Source organism: Emydura macquarii, unplaced genomic scaffold (genome assembly GCF_026122565.2).
Source record: "Emydura macquarii macquarii isolate MOO-44397 ecotype Brisbane River unplaced genomic scaffold, CSIRO-AGI_Emac_v2 contig_18, whole genome shotgun sequence".
NCBI lineage: Eukaryota > Metazoa > Chordata > Testudines > Chelidae > Emydura > Emydura macquarii.
The window spans coordinates 4,921,180-4,936,086 of record NW_027130155.1 but is presented as its reverse complement, the minus strand read 5'-3'; positions in this window follow the sequence as shown (position 1 = coordinate 4,936,086).

Genomic DNA, 14,907 nt, shown 5'->3' with positions numbered 1-14,907 from the left:
ATCAAAATGAGTGGGAAGTACCCCATGTGACTAGTATTGAGCTCTATATACTCACAGCACTACTGAAAGGCTGCCACCTCTGGGAAGCTAGATGGCAGCTGGATAACAACTCTCTAGACAGATATTTGAGCTCAGTACTGGCGATCTGTTCATACATAAGAAGGACCCATTAGGCAACCTGGACTATTAGGTACAATAAGATGTGTGGGTCAGTTGTGAGGTTTTAGTAACATCTTGCCCTTAGAATGTGGCTGAAAATTGTTGCTCAGTTGGAAGCGGGCAGTACTGCATAGACTGAAGGAGAGCGAGAGAAACAAAATAACACAAGACCATTGATAAAAGAGGAAAGAGGGAAGGAAGAGAACTGACTTAAATTCATAACTGTGTTGGCGATTTTAGGCCAGATTCTCTGGTGTGGTGCAGCCACATTACACCACACTGCTGGTATATTCAGGCCCTAAACTAAGTTTAACTGGCCCAGGGAGGATCACCTCAGTATAAAAGTGATTCAGCAGCATAAAGCCAATGAAGGAGCTCTACCCAACTCCCCCCTTCCCTGCTCCTGTTTTGCAAAACAGGCAAAAGATGGCATGACTGGAGGAAGGAAGTGTAGCCGAGATGTCCCTGCAGCACACCAATCCTTGCTGCATTTTCAGCTCCCAGGGGGCCACTGAAATTTAGCATATGTTAGAGCAGCCCCCTGGTTCCTCTGAAATGGTATGGGAGGGAGGGAAGGGTCAGCACTGCACAGGCTGCAACAGAAAATACAAAGGTGAACTTTAGGCCACTTTTCCTTGAATGCTCTTGATTTATGCCTGGTGCATCCTAGATGGAACCCAGGATCTGACCGTAGTCTCTAATTAAACTGTTGTTTAATGTATCATCACTGCCTTCTTACTCAACCTGGAGATAGCTCAAAAGCTAAATTCCCTTTGTTTTGAATACAAAAATATAATAATAAAAATATAAATCTAACACAGTGGGTGAATGTGAAAACATCAGAAAAGGGAAAAGTGTATAAAATTGGAAGTTCTAATATACTTACAATGTACTTTTTTCAAAGATTAAACAACCATTAATTTGAAATACTTTTATATTATGTTTCACCCTTTGAACTAGCTTTGAGACATACATTAACTGGAAGGATGTTTCAGAGGAGAAAATATTATAGGGGAAAGTTCTCAAATTTAAAATGAAGAACAAAGTGTCTGAAACAAATTACTTGGCATCATAATTAACTGTTCACATTTATGAAGAAAATTATCTTTTATTTCATGTATAATCTTCTAAAATAATCCTCCTCATAAGTAACTGGAGAGATAAACCACTGTTTTACTGGGGATTATGAAAAAATATTTAGAATATCTGTATAGCCACATCAGAATAGTCTACAAACCCCTTCCCTACCTTTTTGGCAGTTATTATACTCAAGCAGGATATTATGATCTCAAGTTTTTCTTTGCCATTGAATACAGCACATAAAATCTTTAAGCAAAATTTAATTTTGTTTTGTTGGTGACTTGGGCATCATTTTACTTTCTTGATTCCAGACTTCTGAAATAGCTTCATTTTCAAGCCATGTCTCAAAACACTTTGTAGACTACATATATATATATACAAATATAACTTTCATCAAATCTGCAGAAGCATGTCTCATTGTCAGCTTTTATTTTGCTTTTTTTTATTAAACAATACTCTTTTGCTCTGGTTTGTTTCTGTATGAAATTTAAAAGCTAAATATAACTGGAGCGTTTTCTAAGTCAGATGTGTGTAACAGACAACATATGGCTAAAGATCTCATCTATCCAGCTGACAATCATTGTTTTGATAAATTTAAATTTAGTTTTTAAGTTTGTTTTGGATTGAGAGGATCTTGGAAACTGGAAAATAACTTGCATGGTATTAAACAAAGAAATCTACTTATCATTCTTGGGCCTGGGAGAATGCATAAAAATAGCCCTCTCACCGTTTAAGGGGAACTGACATTCAAAGATATTATGAGTGCATTAGTGCCACTGAAAATCCACATGAAATGTGTTGCAAACTAAATTCCTGTGGATTAAAAAGTGTCATGATGGGTACTTGATGGAGTGTCTCTTCCAAGAAGATGATGATGATTCAGTGGGGAGTGGCAAGTGGCATCAAGAAGAGCAACCATTAAGCTGGTACTAATGAAAGGGGGTGTAGCAGTCAAATGAAATGTTAGTGATATGTGGCCATGTAAATACACAGGGAAACATGGTCATCACCTAATTTCATAATAAGTGGTTTTGGGAACAGCACGTGCAATTAGGGACTCTAAATCACCATCGATAAACTACTTGAACAGCTAGTCAGGAACCGATAAGCATTTGAGCATGTCTGGAAATAAGGCCCCAGTTCAGCAAGATACTGCCTAACTTTAAGCACATGAGCAGTCCCTTTGAAGTCAATGGGGGCCGTTAACATGCTTAAAAGTAGGCATGCGCTTGTACCCTGCAGTATGGGGTCAGAAGGTAGTATTACAATACATGTACACAAGCCAACGTATTACAAAGGATCTAAAGAAAAGACAAAAGAGAGAGGGCCTGGAAGTGTGTGTGTGCTGGAGGCTGCAGAGAAAGGAAATAGAGAAATACAGCTGGAAGCAGAGAGGGAAGGGGAATAAGAGTGAGAGTGACTGAAAACTAGAAATGAGAAAATATTGGAGGGGGGAGAAGGCCTGTAGGACGGAAAGTCTCAGCCCAATGACTTCATTATGGTATTTCATACTGTGTGGCAGCAACAACTGAGGATAAAACTCTTCAAACCAGACTTTATGTGTGTGACTAGTGTGATGTGCACACAATATTTTTTTTAAACAGAAGCATGAGGTTTGTTGCCACACTTGGTCCTGCCCAAACATCTTCTGCTAACCTGTCTGCAATCCAATATTGGCATGGGTCACATCTCCCTACAAGTAAAAGCAGAATGCTATGGCCTCAGGAGTAAAATGGAAGGGAAGAGAAGAGTATTAGGACTGGTTGCTCTCTTTAGGCCTGATTTACACTATATGGTTAGGTCAATGTAAGCTGCCTTGTGTCAAACTAGCTGTGGAAGAGTCTTCACTTAAATTTGGCTCCTGCCGTCTTAAGTGCCTCTCTATACTGATTTAGTGACACCACCTCCCCGAGTGGTGTAGAGTCATAGCTGATGTAATTAGGTCGATGCAGTGTCAGTGTAAACGCTGTGTTGCTTATGGTGACTGTTACTGGCTTTCAGGAACTTTCCCATGATGCCCCACACTGACAATACAATTGATACAAGTGCTCCTGGTGATAGCGCTCACTGCTGATGCTTGGAGCCAAGTGTGCACACACACAAGCAATTTAATAACTGTGGTGGCTGTGTTGATGTATGTTAGGGCAGCATAATTTTGTAATGGAGATGTGGCCTCAGCAAGGTTACCAACATTCCATTTAAATTTGGTGTCCCTCACTCTTATGGCTGAAAATGATTAAAATCAGTAATGCAGAAAAGAAGGTTACAGTCAAAGTTACCTACACTAAAGAAAGGAGTCCCACAGCATTTAAAACTTCCCCTAGAATGATTTTTGTGAGTGTCCCCTCCCCCCCTTGTTTGGAGTCTTTGTCAAACACTGCATCCCAGATTTGGTCCATGACAGGGTGAGAGGTATGCTACATACTCAGATATAGAAGGAACTGGTGAAGCACCAAATGAGACTGAGAGCTCTTGCATGCCCCAGTTATTTTAATAACTATAGGAACAAAGGGTTGATGCAGAATATTTTGGTAACTTTATCTCACAATTTCCTTTATTTCATTTGTCTCTGCCTTAATAATATTTTTAATTTCAAATGTATTAATAAATGCTGATTGCAAGAATACACTTTGAATCCCAAGGGGCTCTCAAGCTGTAGCAACAGAAGGCAAAAATACAATGAAACAAATTATAATCTATTATCAGTGCTTAATTTGTAATGAACGAGGCGCTGGGGCTCAAGCAATTAGGTGCCAGGCCTCAAGTAATTTTTTTACATTCATAACTGGTGCAGCAAGTCTAGAGGTACCAAGGCTATAAATTGCTAAGCCTGGAGATCAGCCCTGGCACAAAGTCTATTATACTCAGAAGTGCATGTCAGTATGTGAGTATTGCTCAGTATGCTCATAATGGATGGTTAAAATTTTAAGGCCCTTTTGCTCTGGCCACTCCATTGCTGTCATGGGGGAGTGTGCTGAAAACAATAGCAGACTCTGAGCCAGGAGATGCAATGCCTGTTGTTGTCTGCCATCAGAAAGCAAAAGCAAACTACAAGTCTTAAAGATTATGGCTCAGGTTCTTGGATCTTGTGAAGCTGCTTTGCATTGTGGCTTATAAACTGGCTATGAAAGGATCATGTTTGTTAGCCCCTGGTGGCACAGAGCCAGTTTAGAGGCTCACATGCCCTTTCTGCTTCTGTGGCATAAGGTGAGTGGCTGGGATAAAGAGGATATGGTCAGGGCTTCCCTACATCTCACTGATCCCCAGCTACTCTAGCACTGTTGTAGCACTAAGTTTTGCACCGAACTGGCAAAACTGGCCCAGGATTGCATGAACCTCACCCCTTCCAGCTGAGGTGTAGTGTGTGTTCCCTGACTGTACGCAAGTATCTGATCTCTTTCTGGAAAGAACTTCAGTACTTCTGGACAAGGGCAGAAATGCCTGGAACTGAAACTATGTGCTTAATGGTATAGCAAGTAACTTTTCGTGTGGCTCCTTGCTCTCCTCTCCATAACACTATAGATTTACATATTCTTATTTTCTTACCCATTCATATGCTTCAACATTGGCCAAAAATAGATTACTCTGACTCCCTGCAATAATGTAGGAATCAGCCTGCCTTGAAGGCTGAGTGCTGAGGGAAGGTGGAATAAATAATTTTGTGGTAGAAATGGGACCAGAGGGGTTGGGAGGGGATCAGAATGGTGGGAAATACTGGTTTCTGATTGTGTATTTATGCCTGGCTGGGAGACAGGAAGCACCCAGTCTTTGGTATACAGAATACAGGGTGAGGAGAAACAAAGGCCAAACGCACCATTTCTTAAAATCCCTTCAAAAGCTTGTCAAAGTGTTTAAATATGTTCTAGTAGTTTGTGTTCACAACTCTTGACTTTAGGTTTAGTGTATTGGATAATTAGAATTGTGATCAGGTCTAGATAGTCAAAACCAACTTAACATTTTTTCTAACAAGTCTTCCTAGTTTGTTAATGCTTTTCTTTTATATTCAGTTACGTACAGTGCTCTGAAGTTTTCAAAATTCTCATTAAATCCACAAAGAAGGAAAAGGTAATGAAGTCTTTCTTGTTTCGTACTATTATCTCAACTTACGATGGCTATAGCATCTTTCTCCCTGGTTGCCTGTAACACATACTATATAAGCAGGGTATATGTCATAAATTTATGCTTAATATTGTCACTGCTCTGTCAGCTAATGCTATGGTGTACCACTGTCAGTATAATACAAGCTGATTACTTTATTTATGGTAGGCTGGAGAAGGGGGCAGGGAAATGAAGTGATTTCTTAGTATAAAATGGCCAGTGATGATAAAGTGTTCAGAAAAGAATTCAGAGCAATTACTGCAATTAAATTCTCATTAGTATGGACCTAAGCCTGCAGCTCTTACTCATGTCAGCCAATAAATAGTAGGGATGTGCAACTATGTTTCTCCTAATGGAATTATTTACTAATCTGAATTCATTCAGATCCCTACACAAACAAGGAAACTTGAATCTACACAAACTTTTCTGTGGGTCAGACTCAAAGGTGTGATTCGTTTGCAGATCAGGCTTGAGAACTGAGAATGAAAATAGAGTCATAAATTCACAACCTGACTGAAATATAAAATCTTTGATGTTGAAATTAAAACAAAATAGTTGAAAGACCCCAAACAGCTAAAAGCTCTTTGTATTCCATTACAAGGTCTTAAAACACAACATTTATTTATTCAAAGCCAGCACTGGGACCAATTTTGAGGTTCTATAAATGGGAATATCAAAAGAATTTACTCTCTTAACTACATCCACTCATATTATGGCTGCCACTTTAATAGGGCACCTGGAGTCTTGGCCAAAATATTCCTCAGCCCAATTCAATTTATCCCAGTGTACGGACCCCTGTCAGGAAACCCTCCCTGAGTAAAGAGAAAGATAAGATATATATTAGCAAACATCTGGAATTTATGATGGAAAATGGATCTTGTTCCAGTTTAACTACAACATAAAATTAATTTAAACAAAATTACAGGGTATAGTCTCTCTTTGGAGAATGTCTATGAACTTAATGGGAGTTTTGTGTGCAGAACAATAGGAGAAATTGCTGATACGAATAGAAATATCCCTAAGCTTCTAGCATTATTGTAGCCCATTTGGAATAGAATTGTTTGGATCCTATTTGGAGCTTTTAAAGGATCACTTATGACATTTAGACAAAGCCTTCTATAAAGGGGCGCTGCAGAATTATGCCATCCCTCTGGGGGCTCATCTTCGCTAGTGAATTAGGTTGTGTTAGAACACAGCCTTGAGGAATTAACATCCTGCTAGTTGGTTACTGGTAAACTCTGCTGGAACTATAGGGTTACCTATGACAAGTTGAGACACTGTTAAGCATGCCACTCCTTACCTACACTGACTGCTAAATCATGTTTAACAGTATCTGTTACAATGAATTCTCACATTCAAGTTCTAATCTTAGGAGAAATCCTTTCTCCCCTGTTCCTTCCTGTCCTGCTCTGCTGTGTGACCCTGAGGAACAACGGAAGGAGCATTATTAGCATCTACCTGAGTTAAGGATCTACAAACATGCTTGATCATGACCTGAACTATGCAAGGGAGGTCAAAGGATTATGGTACTCTTCCCGAACCATTCTCATGCATCTGTGTAAGGGCTAGGCACAGTTTGGCCCTAAACGTTTTAATGGACTCACAAATGTTAACTGAGGGCAAAACAGTTCAGATAAAATAGGAACTGATCACACACAGCCTTTGACCCTGACAAGAGCCAACTGAATTGGAACCATTTATGAGGTCCAGAAATGTGTTGTTGAATTTTAAATGTTCTATGTATGAGTATATCAATGGAATTGCCCTTGATTTGCACCTATGGGCAGGATCAGATTTTAGCTGAAAGTACTAATAAAGTCTAGAACAAAGGTCAGCTTTGAACCTGAATAAAGGGAATGTTACTTCTTGATATCAAGCTGCAATACAAAATCAGAAGGTAGGTCAGGCTGGTCCTTCCCCTCTAGGCAGATTAAAATTCGGTTTCTTTACAATTCCTGTCTGCTCTGTCCATGGGGTAAGGGTCAACACCTTAAATCACACACACTTTTCAGAAGTTTATCATATGAGTGAGAAATCATTGATGGACTAGTGTTGACCAATCACAGCAAATGCTTGAAGTTATACTTTTGTACACAGTTGTCCTTTAAACACTGGGCATCTAAAATTGAAACCCTTTCATTTTGGGGAAAATTTCATGTTAATGGGACAAGGTGTTAATTTTAATATAATAGAGATAAGCTTCCATCTACTAACTGTAATGTTCTGAGGAATCTTTGAATACATAACTGCTTCCTTCTGTGCCCTTGGAGGTGCATGCCAGTGTGGAAGAAAACACAGTACATGAAGGCTTTCTCCTGAGTTTTTGGTGGAAGTGAATTAAAAGGAGAAAGGATCTTCTTCCATTCACAAAACCAACCAGGTTGTATTAAAATTGCTCACAGATACCCGGAATAATCCAGTGTAGTTTGAGAATGCTTTGCGTTTTCAGCTGCAGTTTATTAAATAGCATTTATTTCAAGCCCGGACCCAGGCCAAGGAGGCTGAATGACATTACTAACACATTAGATCATTTCCAGAGATGGAGAGTTGTTTTCCTGGCGTTGGTGGCAGACTGAAATCTAGTTCTTGTTTCTGATTTCTTTTGAAAATTTGGCAAAAGAAAGTGCTGATCTTGCTGGAACATCCAGTCATTCAGGGCCTACGCAGATGGCTTGTGGGGGAGATTGTCTGGAGGCCAGGTGAAGGGTGGCCAGGTCTGGAAAAGCACGTTGGGCCAAATTCATCCCTGATGTAACACCACTGACTAATGACTTTCAGACCCATCCTGCTATTTACTGAAAATGTTAATGAGCTAAAAGGGAAAAGGTTGAATTTAGAGGTGACGTTTTCAGAAATGAAACACTAGATGTAACAAAAGCTGGCCAAGGTCATTGATTGTACTGAGTCCTGGACACTGAGCCATAGACAAACAGCCAATTCTAATCCATTGCTTTCAATGGAATTACAACAGGGTGAGTCTATCCATATGGCTTTTGCCATTCAACCGCTGGGCACTGCCTCAGCAAGAATTCATCAGCTCAATGACTTATCTTGTGTGTTTATTACTGAAGAATAATATATGAAAGTGTGGTGAGCCTCCTCCCTGATTAATGTTCTCTTTCCTGGATTGCAGTTGCTGCTTTTGTACAGCATATCTGTTTCTGTGTGTTTCCCTTTGTCTGATTCTGCTCTGAAAAGTTACTCTGTTTAAAACAAAAAAAGCACTGTGTAGTTCCAAGTGTACTGGATCTCAGTGGTTTCGATATTATGTCTGCTCAGTTTATATAAGTAAGGCAAAAAGATGCTGAAGACAATTACAGGAGCAATGACCTTCTTTCTATATTTCATTTTTGTTTTGAATATTCTGGGCTATTTCATGCACTGGCATGACTAATGCATTTAAAGCGGCACTTATTGTGTGTGTATGTGTGTGTGTGTTTGTTCATTCATGGGGAGCTTTATAAACCCAGAGGTCTAATTATGGCCTTGCAGATGCAGAGCTGCATTGCTAAGCGGAGGAGTACTTGGCCTTATTACTCTCTGTTGCCTGGAAATGGTATGTAAAGCATAATGCCTCCAGAAGCTAAAGCATTGTGGGCAGTGGAATTGTTACCCATGTACAACACGTGTAGCCAATATTTCCTCCTTTCCTCTCCTGCTGTGCGAGGAATGTATTAGAGTTACACACAACTCCTGTAGGACCACTACCACTGCAGGCACTGTCTGCCTGCCTTCCTCATTCCTATGGCTACATCCTGCCCAGGGTCACTAGGCATGAGAGGACTCGCTGTGCTCTAGTCAGTGTACCTGTGCAGGACCAGGCATAGTTTGGCCCTAAATATTTGTGGCATTACACCTAAAGGTGCTAATGGTCTGCCAGCTGGGGATTTAGGTGCAAGACAATCACAGGCCTCATTTAGAAAAATGGGTGGGCTAAAGCAGGCTTCTTTGCGCCCAATAATAAAAGCAACTGAGAGTTTTTTGTGGTGTGAAGCAGCTGGACACCAAGAAAAGGGGGTTGGAGAAGCCCATGTGGGGAGAGTATATAGAGGGTAAATTCCAAACCCTGGGGCTAGAATTTTATGAGTGAGGAGTGTCAAGCTGGCTGGATTGGGGGACATTTATTATATTATTTAACATCAGTATGTCAAAATCATAATAATTCATATGAGGTATGCTGTGTCAAGTACTGTTAGAAAGACTATAATGTGCTAAGTAAGATGATAATGTTTATGTTCATGTGTTATATGTGTAATGGAAGTTATGGATATGGTTGATATATCTGTATTTCAAAATGTGCTGTGTCTGGGCGACACCCCAGACAGGATGGCTGCAGCACTAAGCTGCTTAACAGCCCATTAAAGAAATTCACAGCTACAATGGGTCCAGGGGGAAAAGCCAGGGATATACCTGATGAGTCACCAGGACTTACTCATGTGACCCTGCACTCCATCTTATTCCTGTAAATTTCCACAAGCAGCATAGCAAAGGCCAAAGGACTTAAAAGGCAGCTGCACCATATCCATTTTGTCTTCAGTCAGTCTTCACCTAGCTCTGGATCAACTCATCTACAACTGAACTGAACTTAAGCTGTTAAACAAAGAACTGAGACCCATCCAGGTACTGGATGTACACCGGAGGGACTATACAAGCCTGCAAACTCCGCATATTTTACTAGAAACCTGATGTATATGGACTTTCCAATCATTTGTATGTGTGTGATTGCTTTAATCCTTTAACATTTCTCTTATAGTTTGTTTCTTTCTTTTTATAATAAACCTTTAGTTTTAGTTACTAAAGGATTGGCTGGCAGCGTGGTATTTTGGGTAAGATCTAAACTTATATTGATCTGGTACTGTGGCTGACCCTTTGGGGTCAGGAGAAACCTTTTGAGTAAAGAGCATAGAGTTTTAAATAACTGGTCTCTTTACTGGACCTAGTGGCTGATTGGGAGCCGGAGACTGAAATGCAGTAAAGGGGGCTGTGTATATTTGTATATTGGCTTCTTGATAACTGGTGTGGGGAATCAAAAGCAGTTTGTGGCTGGTTGGGAAGTCTGACTTCAGTGTCATCCACCAGTGCTGGGAGAATCTGCTTTCCTTTTACAGCCTGCCCTGACCTTGGCATATTTACGTGGCTACCCTAGGCATAGACGGGTCACAGTGGCGTAGTTGGCAGGATCCACAGAAGCAGAACATTTGGGTTTTGGATCAGAACCTCACACTGTTCCAAATTTTAAAATTTGATATTGAGAGTGTTAAAGGTTAAAGTTAGTCAGAATGAGTGATTCACGATCAGATAAAGTAATCAAGCTGCAGGCCTTGAAAGCCAGCATCTTCAGCATGAGAAAGAAATGGCAGAACTTTGCTTGTTGTCACCAAAAAAGATGGCTGAGATAGAAAGAGTAGGTGAGGAGAGAGCCCAGGAACTGAAAAGGCTGAAACTAGAAGCTGAGGCAAGAATTTCCAAACATAAACATGAAATCCAAGCAATGGAAGAAAAATGTCTTGTGTCTTTCTGGAAGTCTAGCTTCTCTTAACAGCGATTGGGAGAGAATCTTTCCAGTTGATAGTAATTTTGTAAGTTTTATACTGATATGGTAAATATATGTAAACAGGTTAATGTCACCCAATCCAAGAGAGAGTATAAATGTAAATCTTCTACGTTACCAGTAATCAACAGGGAAATTTGTGAGGAGGGCGTGCATGACTGCAGGTTGTGTGTGTTTAGCCAGGTGTACTGTGACAAGGAAGAGTGTCTCTAGTCTTGGGATTGTGGAAAATAGCAGCTTGTCTGTTCAGAAAAGAAGTTTATCTACTGAGGGAGAAACTGTCTCTAAGTGCTTGTCTGTTGGGAGAATTTGCTCTCCTTTTACAGCCTGCCATGACCTTGGCATTTTCAGGTGGCTGCCTTAGGCATGGATGGGTCACAAGGAGAAGCAATTGCAGTGTGACCCTGAAAATAAACAGAAGCAGAGGGATAACTATTTCTTGGGCTCAGAGCTGGAGAACCTGGGTGGCACTTCTGTAAAAGCCTGTCTGAGGCTGTATTATCCTATGATTCAAGGGAATAGGACTTGGTGCTATCCATTCATTTACGGAAATATACACAAAACATTAGCCTGACTCTATGTCACCAATTTCTCATCCAAACAGGAACTATCCTAAAAGTCCCTGATTTTCTCCTTCAGGATTAGTTGGGGAGGCATCTGCATGTTTGTTTTCTGCTTAAAGATTTTGGTTCTGTACTTTAATCTAAAGTACTATTATCAATTTCTGTTTCTGTGCTTTAATTCCAAACAGTAAACTAAAACCTTATAAACAGCATCTGCATAATGATTCTATCCAGGTTTTCCTGTATCAATTGTTCTATGTCAGAACTAATTTCCTGAAGGATCAGCATTAGTCCTAATTAGTTCTTTTTTTTTTTTTTTTTAAATTATTATATTGTTGGGGGAGCCAGGGAAGAGGAATCAGAAAATCAAATAAACCCAAAATTTATAATGATTATTCTAGTGGTTTAGACAGCTTTGAAAATGCACGTGAGAGAGAGTGGGAAATGACACTCGTCTGTTAGGGGTTTGGAAGCATGGATATTTTTCAAAATGTCCTAAACGTCAGTACACTGAAACATAAAGCCCCTGGCTAGAAAACTCTTACTCTGCCAAGTAGGTTTCTATTGATTTCCATGGGACTTCTCCGAGGAATCAGGATCAGGCTCTCACCTACACTCATTTAATCAACACATTTTGGGCTCACTCTTACAAGACACTAAAGGTAAGTCTACATTGCAGCTGGGTAGCCCCGCAGCCTGAGGAGACAGACTCACAGTAGATCTGCTGGAGCTAGTGTGCTAAAAATAGCTGAGTCCATGGGTCTGAGCTCTCTTGAGTAGCCCAAGCTGCTGCCTGTGCCACAATCTCCAAACTGGTTTTTTTTAGTGTGCTAGCTTGAGTGGAGCTAGTGTGAGTCTGTCTACCTGAGCCCGTAGGTGTGCTCCCGGCTGTCCTGTAGACGTATTCTGGAGGTGTGTCTATACAGCCGATGGGAGTGAGCCCCCCAGCCTGGGTTGACAGGCTTAGGCTAGTGGGGTTTGTGCTAGTACTCTCAAAATAACTGTGTAGAGAGAGCTTTGAAGTTGCGGCTCGGGCTCGAGCCCACGTCCCTAGGCTTCAGAGCCCAAGCCACAACTTCAAAGCTCTCTCCCCACAGCTATTTTGAGAGTGCTAGTGCAAGCCCTGCTGGACCAAGCCTGTTGATTCAGGCTGGGAGGCCTGCTTCTGCAGGCTGTGTAGACACATCTAGAGTGTCTCCTGAGGGGTGATGCGTGCCCTCAACTCTCAATGGCTGCAGTATCAGTTAAGGGTGTTTAGCACCTCTCAGACTGCACTCAGTATGTTGAATCATTAATTTCCTACATTGTTGTAATTACAAACAAGTTGGTAGCACATGGAGAAATTGGGTCGGATTCTGTTTCCACTAAAAATTGGAGATTTTGCCACTGATTTAAATGGAAGAAGGACTGGATTGTGCTCATAAACTTGTAATTCTTGAGTACAGGGGCTAGGTAATCTTGCTTGGTAGTTGAATCTGAATTAAATTTATAAGAAGAACTTCTGAACAGATTCTCAACTGTTGTATAGCTATCTACCTCCATGAAGGTTCAGATAAAGTTAGTGACCTGCTCTTCAAGCCTGCCTGTAGTTGAAGATTATATGGTGCTTAAAGTTGATTATGTTAAAACAAAATGGGATGGCTCACACTTTCTTAGAAACCAGACTGTCAGAAGAAACTGAATAGACACTGGGAATTTAAATACAGTATAATATTTGTGACCACATTTTGCTCATCTAAACTGCTTGTCTATGCTTGAATGTTGTTTCAGGTTAACTTGAATTTTTTCCAGCATAAAGTGCCATGTGTCCACACACACAAGTTTCTATTGCAAATCATCCTACACCTCAACCTATGTTAATGAACCCACTTTGGAAACAGGGTTACTGAGTTTTCCCATAACAAAGTAGGTGACAATGTATTCCTGTATTGAAATGACTGTTCTGTATCTGGTAGTCCTCCCACTGCTATCCCACACTGCTTTTGCTGGGTTGGTCTGTCTGTGTACCCTTTACTGCTTTTGGGTCATCTTGACATGACAGGCTTGAGAGGCTGTCTCTCTGGCTGTTCAGAATGTCTGCCTACCTCCTTCCCTTCCCCACACAAAAGCAAGGGGCTGTCTCATTTTCTCACAGAGGTTGTGCAAAACACTGTGATTACCTTAAGCAGATATTTCTCATTGGCCTCCAGCCTCCTCAGGCACCTTCCTCAACCCTCCAAATGCACATTTCACGGTCATTCTGCAGCTGCTTACAGTATAGTTAAACAGGTCCTTTTCTTCCATCCAATTGTCCAGTAAAAAGCTTCAGAAACCCAGGAAATAGAGGATAATCTGGGTCTCCCAGTGACAGGAGGAATCCAAGCACCATTAATGTTCAGAGTGGTTCTCAGAGCAAAAGTTCCATTTCTCATTGCCAAACAGACCAGAGTTTCTAAAGATCCTGGCATCATGGACCAGACCACATAAATATTGGTGAACCTTACATAGTGATCAGCCTGGCCTTGCAACACCATGGAAAAATACCCTTTCTGTTATTGAACTCTGAGGCCCACTGTGGGGGAAAAGAATAGGCACACAAGTCCCTTCGATAGCCTCAACAAAATTCAGGAACTCCAACCATGCAACTCCATCAGCAATCTTCCAGGCATGGTGAAACCTAATGATCCAGAGAACCAGCACCTTCTTGACAGCAGTGCACACCTCCATGACAACAGTCCCACTAGCTGATCTACCAACACTACACCTTTTAGTTATTGAATGCAAGCAGCTGGGGATAGTGAGCTTCCAGATGGTGAAAGGCTGTGCACATCTTCACCCCAAGGAGAGCATTCATGTAGATGTTCTGCCACTGGGATGAGCTCTGCACAGATTCCTAAGAAAGAGGCCTTTGACATCCTGAAGTTCTGGTGGAATTCTGGGACTTGGGACCAAACTAAATAAATCTATGCATGGACAGATGTCTTCATACAATGCAGTGCACCAAGGTTTGGAACATAAAGACCTATGGTACAGACAAAGATGAAGAACTAAACACATATCTATCTCCAAATAGGAGACTATGAAGTAACAGAAAAAGGAAGAAGCCTTAGCAGGACAGTATGAACAAGTTGGCTGGTGAGTTTCCTACATGCTAGACAGTTGTTGCTAGTACAGCTTTATCCACATAAACATGGCTGAAATCACAGTCTTAGAGCCTCAATATTCCAACATGGGTGTGTGCATTTTTAATAGGAAATCAGTGTTATTCAGCTGGTTTAATCTTGCTGGGGAGAAAATGCCCTGCTAGGACAGGTGGAATCTTAAGGCTTCTCGATTCTAGCAAAATGTTTCCTTTATCAGTGAAAGATTGATCCCCCCCCCCACGAATTATGCTTTAGCCTGTAAGTATATACCACAGTATGGCTTACCCAGTTCTTAGGGAGAAAATAATCCATGTCCACTCAGAAAACTTGCAGG